The sequence below is a fragment of the Oncorhynchus kisutch genome, linkage group LG14, assembly GCF_002021735.2.
Source record: "Oncorhynchus kisutch isolate 150728-3 linkage group LG14, Okis_V2, whole genome shotgun sequence".
NCBI classification, from domain to species: Eukaryota; Metazoa; Chordata; class Actinopteri; order Salmoniformes; family Salmonidae; genus Oncorhynchus; species Oncorhynchus kisutch.
The window spans coordinates 47487374-47498657 of NC_034187.2; the positions used below are offsets into that span (position 1 = coordinate 47487374).

The 11284-nt window shown below is 40.7% G+C and overlaps 1 non-coding gene and 1 pseudogene across 1 annotated transcript; both read right to left on the reverse strand.

Annotated features, from left to right (window-relative positions):
• Positions 1-771: 771 nt before the first annotated feature.
• Positions 772-7701, reverse strand: LOC109903811 (cytoplasmic dynein 1 heavy chain 1-like; annotated as a pseudogene).
• Positions 3597-3668, reverse strand: LOC116353512 (small nucleolar RNA SNORD50). The gene has a single exon (XR_004202946.1). It is a non-coding gene; the product is annotated as a small nucleolar RNA SNORD50 (small nucleolar RNA).
• Positions 7702-11284: the final 3583 nt, after the last annotated feature.

The window sequence follows — 11284 nt, forward strand, 5'->3', positions numbered from 1 at the left end:
TACCCTACCAACTAACCCTACACTCATTAAAACCCACCACCTTATTCTACTACTTTAACCCTATCTAATCCTACCCCTGGTCAACAACCTGCAAGGACGGGACACTATACCACCCAACACACCCTGTAACTCTTCTGAAGTTAAATCTCGTACCCCCAAATACTTCTCTGGTGCCACCACATCTATTTTCTGTGACCTACGTTCCATCTCTGCAGTACAGTTGATAACCATTGCTATGCTACCAACATATTATTTGATAGAATAATAAAGTGAACACGGAAATGACCCTACCACCTATTAGCCCTCTAACAAAACAGATTAGAGTTAGTTTGCTGGCTAGCTCGCGGTGCATAACGTTACCACAACACTTACTTAGACACCCCAGCTCCCCCCCATGAATGTAGAGGATCATCTGTATATATGAAAGGATTGGAAAATTGTATTAATTACACCAGGGTGAACATTCCACATTACATCAAGGGGCTAGGGTTCATTTGGAATTCAGCCCAAGAGCAGAGGAAAAATGAATCAAATATCACAGTTACAAAGTAAAGGGCTCAGGTTTAGCCATAGTTTGGTTAGCCATTCTATCTGTATAAGTAAGCAGCAATATGGTTGCCTAACTTTTAAAAGGAGACTAGTAATATGGTAATTGTGCACAGGCTCTTCTGTGCCCAATTATGAGTCATGCATTTTGAAAAGGTCACACATTAAGACTAAAGTCATGGAACAGTCTCATTTTAAAAATACATTTTGAAATGTATGCAGCAGTCTATGCCCAATAGTAATTTAATAACAAGCAACCACATTTTAAATCATTAACACTGTCATTAACCAACATCTTTACACCATCATAAAAATATACAGAATCCTTCTCCTAACTTGTTCCAACTTCCCTTTTCCATACACAAACCAGCTGACCCATTTTCCATGGGCCTCCTTTTTTTTCCATACACAAGACAACTGACCACATTACTCAGACTTCCTTGACCACTTCCCAATTACAATGGATGTTATAAATGCAGATTTATTCCAACTACAGTTACTTGAATAAAGTGTTTCATATCGACATTACCCATACAAGCTGTTTCATAAGAGTACTATACTACAAATAAATTATTAATAGGAATGATTTATTAATAGGAATTCTCTAGGCTTCTGGTGACACTACTCTGTGCAGAACACTGCCACGCCACACTCGTAAAAGTTGTGAGGGTCTTCCTTGGTGGCGATGTCAAAGTCTACGGTGAAGATGAGATCGGGTGAAGTTCAAATACACAGGCAGAGTGACCTGTGGGATTGAGAGATATACAAGTGTGTTATGTCATTAAGACAGTACAATTTGTATGGTATTTGGACAATATAGACTAGGAATAGCTCCCAACTTAATTGTATGTATTTGACTGACTTCCTATGAGCCATCTATTTATTGGATACATTCTAAGGGAATGTGAGGTTGGTATTATATGTGGAGAAAGTTGATATTTGTAATCTGGCAATAGCCCGGAGGGGATAAATAAAGTTTTTGTATTGAATTGAATCCAATGAAAGCATTGAGCTCAATCGCTTAACATTTGTACATTCGTGTACAGTGCAGTATTTATGTTGTTATGAGCCGTACCATGTGCCTCTTCTCAGCGCTCAACTGCGTCACCCAGCGCAGCTGAGTCAGTGGCAGCTCAGTGGAGATGTAGTTGGAGAGAGAGAGCTTGTTGTTGCCGTGGCTCCCTGCAGCTTCAGACCTGTCAGGAAGAAAGAGGGGTATGTTAAGATCACTTAGGTTGATCATAAACATTAGATAAACAATAGGGGTTGGTTTAAACACTTATTTTTTCTTCCAGTCAGTAGACATTTACTCAGAAGTTATTTGAGTATTAAGGTGGTGTTCTCATTGTCAAAGCACTCCTCAGTGAGGCTAAGTGTATCATCACAGCCAACCAAATAACACCCTTTCAATGGAGTTTCCATTATGAAATGTTTTTTTGATCCAGGACTAGCCTTAATATGGGTCCAAGACACCAAGGAAAATCTGCACCAAAGCACAACTATGTCAAAAAGTAGCTTTAGTGTTCCGCTGGGGTTGTGGTAATTCTTCCTCTCTGGTGAGAATAACTAGTGCCCTGACTCGTACTGTATATAGAGAGACTGATGAGTGGACCTTTGATGCCCAAGCTGCAGACGCCGAATGCGGCCTCCTGTGTGGTGGTGACGTTGACCTCCAAACACAGCTCCTCCTGCCTGGGCCACATACTGACGGATGGCCGTGATGTAGGCCTCAGGGACACACAGGCTGTCCAGGCACACATGAAGAGACATGAATTCAGAGTGGGTGGAGTCCAATACCTAGTCCAATGTCTCAAGTTCCTGGTCAACTATGGTATCAAGCCATGGCAAATCCACCATGTGGTATTAAAGGGATAACTTCTAGAGTGGCTTTGTTCTTAATTGTAAAACTGAACAACTGTTCATTGACTTCTTTAGAGTAGTTCAAGTCATTCAGAGTTGAATGAATTGTGAAGTTGTTGGTGAATGGAAAAATGCGGAGTCAGGCGCAGGATCAGATATGAGTAATAATCCAAATTTACAAGTACCGGTAATGTTCCAACAAGGAAAAACACAATCTTCCAGATCACAAAAGAACGAACCCACATGACAAACAAAAACGCACAAAACAGAGAGGGAAGTCAGAGGGTTAAGTAAGGAACATTAATTAATAGAATGGAAACCAGGTGTGTATGAATAAGACAAAACAAAATGAAAATGAAACATGGATCGGTGGTGACTAGAAGGCCGGTGACATTGACCACCGAACGCCGCCCGAACAAGGAGAGGGACCAACTTCGGCAGAAGTCGTGACATGAATAAAATCCAAATGAGATGCGTACATTAGAAATATGCTAACCTGACGAATTAGGCAAACAGGGTGTCTATCAACTGTGAGAAATCATTAATGGAGTCATTTTAACATTTTAAGGTAACACCAAATCCACGAAGATCTTCCTTTGACAGGAATCTATCCCTTTAATATAGTAGTCAGATGAATGTACCTTGAGCTCCTAGCGCCCTCGCTGGTAGCTCCCTGGGAGATGGCCTGCAGCTGCTTGACGTGCTGTCGGTGGCCGACTTCAGCGAGAGTCATGGAGGCAGGCACGGTGTAGTGGCACCAACTATGAGGCAGGATACCCAGAGGAGACATGCTACATGTTAGCATTGGGAATCCTTCTCGACATAGTCTATATGTTACCATATTAAAATTTCACACATTGTGACTGTACAACCACATTGGGGTATAACTGGAAAAGGTACATTTCCAGAAGAAAATGTGCTCTTGCTTCACCTATAAAAGCATTTCATAGTAGTGGAAGAAGTGGAAGAGTTTGATGAGGGTTGATGAGGGTCCGCAGGTCGTTGGTTTGCTTCTTGCCCTCGCACACCTGCACCACATCAGTCAGATCTTGGCGCAACTCCTGAAGCATGTGGGTGCCCATCTTCACCTCGCGCTCAAAGAAGCAGAACAGGGGATCTTGTGTGTGGCATTCTTTTCACCTGTACAGTGCTTGAAAAGAAACCCACACCCTGAGTGTTTGTGAATTGCATTATCAGAAGTCAGATCCGTATAAGAGTTTCATTCACATGAAATCAGGTTCAGGATAGACTCATCATTTAATGCAAAGATCCTTAAGAGAAGGCAGTTTGAGTCCGTGTGCGCAAGTATACCCTAAAACTTAAATGAATAGCCCAGGCCTTTATTTGCTTAAATTACTGTACACAACAGGTGCTTATTAGAGACAGGCTTCTATTTGAGACTGGTGTCCATTTCCTTAATACAGACAGCTTTTGCTCATTTGCATAGTTAATCGTTCAATTTCCAGCACTTTAATACATTTTTGTCACGACCATCGTATGAAAAATTGGACCAAGGTGCAGCGTGAGTAGAGTTCCACATTTTATTGATAGTGAAACTTCCAAAAACAACAAAGATATAACGATCATGAAATACATGCTTTTGCACACAATGTATATAGACTATTTTTTTCTACTGTGTTATTGACTTGTTTATTGTTTACTCCATGTGTAACTCTGTGTTGTCTGTTCACATTGCTATGCTTTATCTTGGCCAGGTCGCAGTTGTAAATGAGAACTTGTTCTCAACTAGCCTACCTGGTTAAATAAAGGTGAAATAAATCAAATAAATAAACGTAGCACACATCGGCACTCAAACAAACGAATATCCCACATCGCAGGTGGAAAAAGGACACATTAAGTATGATCCCCAATTAGAGGTAATGAATATCAGCTGCCTCCAATTGGAAACCATACCCACACAACATAGAAATATAATACCTAGAAATCCCCCTAGTGACAATTTCTTCATTTCCTGCGCTAATGTGTTATCTACATACCATGTCGCGTTTCTTTTTCCTTTAGTATGCCTCTATTTCGTAAAAATAAAAAGTTGTGATTAAATCATTCAGAAATTACTCAAATTTTTTCAATGTAAAAAAAATCTAACAAACCTAAAACTATTCACGGTAATCAATTAATTTAGACCCAGCGTTTATTTGAAAAAGGCATTTATTTGCTGAAATGTGTGCTGTTGCCTGGCTAGTTAGAGGGACAGGCGGCTATTTGAGACTGCGTTTACCTGAAGTGTTACGGTATGTACATACGTACGTGTGAAATATAAGTAATATAAAGAAATAGAAGTGGCAAAATACCACAAGAACACTCATCCAACCTCAACCCATCAGATCCCACAGATGCTGCTCAAACCAGATGAGACATTACTGGGACGTTACCTTGATATTCTCCACCATACGCTTGAGGTGGTTGACCACCTGTGGGATGAGTGTCAGCCAATTGGTGGCAGTGGTGCGCAGCGTGCGCATCCAGGCGGGCTGGGCCTCGGTTGAGGTGGACACCTTGCGGTTGCGCTTCGTCTCCTTCTCGTAGGTCAGGTCATCCTCATCCTCCAGCATCTGCATTTTCAGCATCTTACCCATCATGTCAGTGCCTGAGCAGCCCAACAAGGGGAACCGGAAAGGAGAAGGGAGGGGGGTTAGGGAGGAGACAAGCCCGTGGAAGGAAGAGGAGTAGGAGTGAGGGGAGTAGAAATTAACGGTGGACTTGACCAATGCCTTGCATTGTAAAAAAGACAAAGCCTTGCATTCTCATACACATGTTAATAAGGGGTGGTTGTGCTTCAAAATTAGCGGTTACAATAAGTCAAGAAGACATGACGAAAACAAGGACACAAAGTCAAGAGTAAACAGGAGACCAATATAAAAAGTGAAGAGGGTTCCTGTGGGCTCTGAGAAAATCATAGAAACTCAAAGTGATGAAGTGATGGAGGCATGAAGTCGTACATGAAAAAGGTTTCCAAGGCTCTGTGAGAGAAGTCAATGTATTCAAATGGGAAAAGAGGGATGGATGGAGGGATGGATGCATCAATGGCTGGGAGTTGGAACCGGAAGCTAAGCAAGACACGAATTTGAAATGTAGCTGCTGGAGGGTGAGAACACCCCCATTCACATGGATACAGCTACCACCACACGGGGCTTGTGTTATAACACTGGAACTGATAGGAGGAAATGGAAAGAGACCTAGGGAGCAAAAATGAGCCACCAATGCCATTGCGTCCAAGTTAACGGGAGCAATGTGAGAATATGTTCTGCATCAATGGTAGTCTTCTATAGGATTTAAAATTAAAATAAGATGTGTTAGAACATATGTAGAGCTATTAGAGAAATGGAGAAACTGGGAGATGAGCTCCTGTAGCTCTCCTCGCTGCTGACAAAGGATCCCACAGACAAACCCGGACACGCTCCTTGAGTTCAACTGCAGACGGGGACAACCAGCAGAAGCCAATAGCATACCCTGAGTGGTGAGCAGGACCTTCTCAGCGTTGCTAGGCAGGCCCAGCCAGGACGGGGTCTGGGTGTCCGGCAGCAGTCCGGAGTTCATGAACTCCTCACGTCTGGAAGAAAAGACACAGAACAGCAGAGTGTCAATGAGACAGTATGGAGGAAGTTAGAAAATCCCCTTCTGAAGCAGATTCCTAAATGTGTTTCCTAAATGTGTGCATTTCAGAAGTTGCACTTCTAAAAAATATAAAGGTTTCCTAATGAATTTCTTTGACATTTACATAAGTTTTGCTGAGAAGGATTGGTCACAATATATTGGAAAACATGTTTCATGTTTTTTTTGCATGTACTGTATCAAAAAATGCAGCTTTCAGTTGCCAAATGTAATGAAATAAAACTAAACTAAATTAACACCACTACCTCCCAACCCCGGCCACTGACCGGATGCCATCGGGCATCTTGATGTCCTTGTGGCCGTCCACCTTGAACTCTGAGTCGAAGCTGCCCGTGTTGAAGATGCGGTCCAGGAAGGTGTTGAGCAGCCGCTGGTCAAACTCATTGTCGATGTGGCCGCCGTAGATGGATTGAGCCATTAGGGTCTTCAGGGTCGCCCAGGGGATCTTCTCTGGGGAGATGTTCTGACGCCCCTAGGGTTGTGGAGGAAGAGGAGAATAGAAGGTTACCACCTTAGAAATACATACAGTCTGGGCTTTAAAGTGTGATCAATTTGGTCGCATATGCAAAGTTTTATTCTAGGAGCACCATGCGACTAGAAATAAAATCTCCCAGATAATAATTGTTGTAATAAGGCTGTTGTTTCAGAGAGCCCTAGAAAGAAAAGCATCATGGTTGCACCATTCCTACAGTGAAAACGGCCTGCTTCTAGCCCAACCAGGTCATAGGATCTGACCCATATTACCGGCGCAAAATTTGTATCTTCCTATAGCGGAACGCCGGGACCACATTTTACATTCATAACATAAACCTTGTTGTGGGCCATTCTAATACTACTCACGCATCGTTACCCAGTTGTCTACTTTGTTCAGTCATGTTACCTAATTGGTTAACTTTCTAACAACCTGGAAACATTACCAGCATAATCAAAAGGGATGGCTTCTTCAGGAGATCAATGATCATAACAATGAATGAATGACAGATCCCTTGCATGTCTTCATCACAAACCTGACATTTTTAAAGAGAATGTATAATAAACTAATGTCTCCACAACGTTACATATTACACTGAACATAAATATAAACGCAACATGTAAAGTGTTGGTCCCATGTCTCATGAGTTGAAATAAAAGATCCCAGAAACTTTCCATATTTCTTACATTTTGTGCACAAATTGGTTTACATACATGTTAGTGAGCATTTCTCATTTGCCAAGATAATCCACCCACTTGACAGGTGTGACATATCATATCAAGGTGATTAAACAGCACAATCATTACACAGGTGCACCTTGTGCTGAGGACACAAGGCCAATAAAATGTGCCGTTGTCACACAACAATGACACAACAAAGACTTCAATGGCAAATGCTCACCTTTGATGACCACTGGTACGCTGGAGAAGTGTGCTCTTGAATCACGTTTTGTACCAGACTGATGGCAGACTGTGTGTATGGCATTGTGAGGGTGAGCGATTTGCTGATGTCAACATTGTGAACAGAATGCCCCATAATGGCATTGGGGTTATAGTATGGGATAGAGGTCGACCGATTAATCGGAATGGCCGATTAATTAGGGTTCGATTTCAAGTTGTTTTCATTACAATCGTAAATCTGTATTTTTGGACAACGATTTGGCCGTTTTTTTTTTTTTTTTTTTTTAATACACCTTTAGGCAAGTCTGTGAAGAACACATTCTTACTTTCAATGATGGCCTAGGAACAGGGGTTAACTGCCTTGTTCAGGGACAGAATGACAGATTTTTACCTAGAGGATTCAATCTTGCAACTTTACGGTTAACTAGTCCAACGCTCTAACCCCCTGCCTCTCATTGCACTCCATGAGGAGCCTGCCTGTTACACGAATGCAGTAAGAAGCCAAGGAAAGTTGAATGCTAGCTAGCAACTTATCTTATAAAAATAAATAAATCATAAATCACTAGTTAACAACACATGGTTGATGATATTACTAGTTTATCTAGCGTGTCCTGCGTTGCATATAATCCATGCTGTGCGCATTCGCGAAAAAGGACTGTCGTAGCTCCAACGTGTACCTAACCATAAACATCAATGCCTTTCAACTTGTTATGGCTAGGAGTCTCCTAAAAGGAACACCCCCTCCCATTCAGCTGAAAAGGTGGCGCGGGAAATTCAAAAAAATATTCTTTAGATAATTTAGCTTTCGCACATTAACAAGTCCAATACAGCAAATGAAAGAAACATCTTGTTAATCTACCAATCGTGTCAGAATTTAAAAAACCTTTATTCTATATCCGTAATCTGAGAACGGCGCTCAGAACCCAAATTAGCCAAAGAAATAGCGACCATTTTGGCGTCATCAGAAGCTACAAAAAAGCACTATATTCACTTACCTTTGAATATCTTCATCAGAAGGCAGTTCCAGGAATCCCAGTTCGACAATAAATGACTGATTTGTTCCATAAAGCCCATCATTTAGTCACTTGTTGTGTAGTTAACAGCCCAGCATTCCATCCTCCAAAAGCACAAGCAATTCCTCCAGACAAAAACTCAAAAAGTTCCGTTACAGGTCGTAGAAACAAGTCAAATGATGTATGCAATCCATATTTAGGATGTTTTAAACATTAATCAGCAATAAGGTTCCAACCGGAGAATTTCATTGTCTGAAGAAAAGCATTGGAACCGGAGGACACTCTCTCGCGAACGAGGCTTTCTGCCAGACCACTCAGTAGGAGAGCTCCTATGAGCCCATCCTTTATAGTAGAATCATACAACCAGAATCTAAAGACGGTGACATCTTGTGGAAGCCCTGGGAAGTGCATGCACATCCATACCTAAGCTGAACTTCAAATGGCACTGTTTGGAAAATCGAGTTCTCACTTCCTGTTTGGATTTCTTCTCAGGTTTTTGTCTGACTTATGAGTTCTGTTATACTCACAGACATAATTCAAACAGTTTTAGAAACTTCAGAGTGTTTTCTATCCACCAGTAATAATAATATGCATATATTCCCATCTGGGACAGAGTAGGAGGAAGTTTACTCTGGTCACGCTTTTGATCCAAAAGTGAAAATGCTGCCCCCTAGCCCAAACAGGTTTAATCAATACACAGAAGTATATATTTTTAAACCTGCATATTTAGCTAAAATAAATCATATTGCTGTGTGTTATTATGTTATAATCAACTCTATGATTTTATATTTGATAGAGCAGTCTGACTGAACGATGGTAGGCAGCAGCAGGCTCGTAAGCATTCATTCAAACAGCACTTTTGCAGCTCTTCGCTATGCTTCAAGCATTGAGCTGTTTATGACTTCAAGCCTATCAACTCCCGAGATTAGGCTGGTGTAACCGATGTGAAATGGCTAGCTAGTTAGCGGGGTGTGCGCTAATAGCGTTTCAAATGTCACTCGCTCTGAGACTTGGAGTAGTTGTTCCCCTTGCTCTGCATGGGTAACGTTGCTTCGAGGGTGGCTGTTGTCGATGTGCTCCTGGTTCGAGCCCAGGTAGGGGCGAGGAGAGGGACAGAAGCTTTACTGTTACACTGGCAATTCTAAAGTGTCTATAAGAACATCCAATAGTCAAAGGTATATGAAATATAAATGGTATAGAGAGAAATAGTCCTATATAACTACAACCTAAAACTTCTTACCAGGGAATATTGAAGACTCATGTTAAAAGGAACCACCAGCTTTCATATGTTCCCATGTTCTGAGCAAGGAACTTAAACGTTAGCTTTTTTACATGGCACATATAGCACTTTTACTCTCTTCTCCAACACTTTTGTTTTTGCATTATTTAAACCAAATTGTTTCATTATTTATTTGAGGCTAAATTGATTTTTATCGATGTATTATATTAAGTTAAAATAAGTGTTCATTCAGTATTGTTGTAATTGTCATTATTACAAATATATATATATATATTTTTTTATATATATATATATATATATATATATATTTTTTTTTTTTTTAAATCGGCCGATTAATCGGTATCGACTTTTTGGTCCTCCAATAATCGGTTTCGGTATCGACGTTGAAAAATCATAATCGGTCGACCTCTAGTATGGGCATGCATAAGCTACTGAAAACAAACACAATTGCATTTGAAATTAATTGAGTTTGGGTTTCCAGGAATCTCTCAGATTTTGACCTGATGTTTCCTCAACCAATCACGTAGTGCAATAACTGGATGGATGTCGGGAGGTGTCTCGGACCAAAATGGCAGTCGAAGTGACAAGATATATGCTTTATATTTTCTATTTTCTACCGTGATGAGATCCTGTGGCCCAGTGTCGTGCCATTCAACCATTGCCATCTCCTCATGTTTCAACATGATAATGCATGGCCCCATGTTGCAAGTATCTGTACACAATTCTTGGAAGCTGAAAATGTCCCAGTTCTTACATGGCCTGCATTCTCACCAGACATGTCACCGATTGAGCATGTTTGGGGTTGTTTTGGATCGACGTACACGACAGCATGTTCCAGTTCCCGCCAATATCCAGCAACTTTGCACAGCCATTGAAGAGGAGTGAGACAACATTCCACAATCAACAGCCTGATCAACTCTATGTGAAGAAGATGTGTTGCGCTACATGAGGCAAATAGTGGTCACACTAGATACCAACTGGTTTTCTGTATTTTTAATAAATCTACTTGGCACCACACGTCCCGCTAGGGCACCTCCCCCCACTGCTCAACTGACACAGTAGCACACAGAACGCAAAAAATATTCTTAGAAATATTTAACCTCCACACATTAACAAGTCCAATAGCTCAAATGAAAGATAAACACCTTGTTCATCTAGCCACCAAGTCAGATTTCTAAAATGTTTTACGGCGAAAACATAGCACATATTTATGTCAAACCACCACCAAAGATAGGCTAATTTACATAGCCATTTTGTAGAACAATAGATGCAATCACAAAAGCAGGATTAAAAGTAAAATAATTCACTAACCTTTTGAAAGTCTTCATCAGATGACAGGAATAGGACATGTTATACAGTACATTTATGTTTTTTTCAATAATATGATAATTATATCCATAAATCACAGTTTACATAGAAGGTCATGGCTAAAAAATGCTACAACAATGCCTGGAGAAATTATGGTAACTCTGCCAGATAACAGAAATACACATCATAAACGTTGACTAAATATACATGTTCTACATATACTTAGAAAGATACACTTCTTCTTAATAAAACAGCTGTGTTACATTTATTTTTAACTTTACAGATTTCGTTCACTAGGCTATAATGTGAGTCG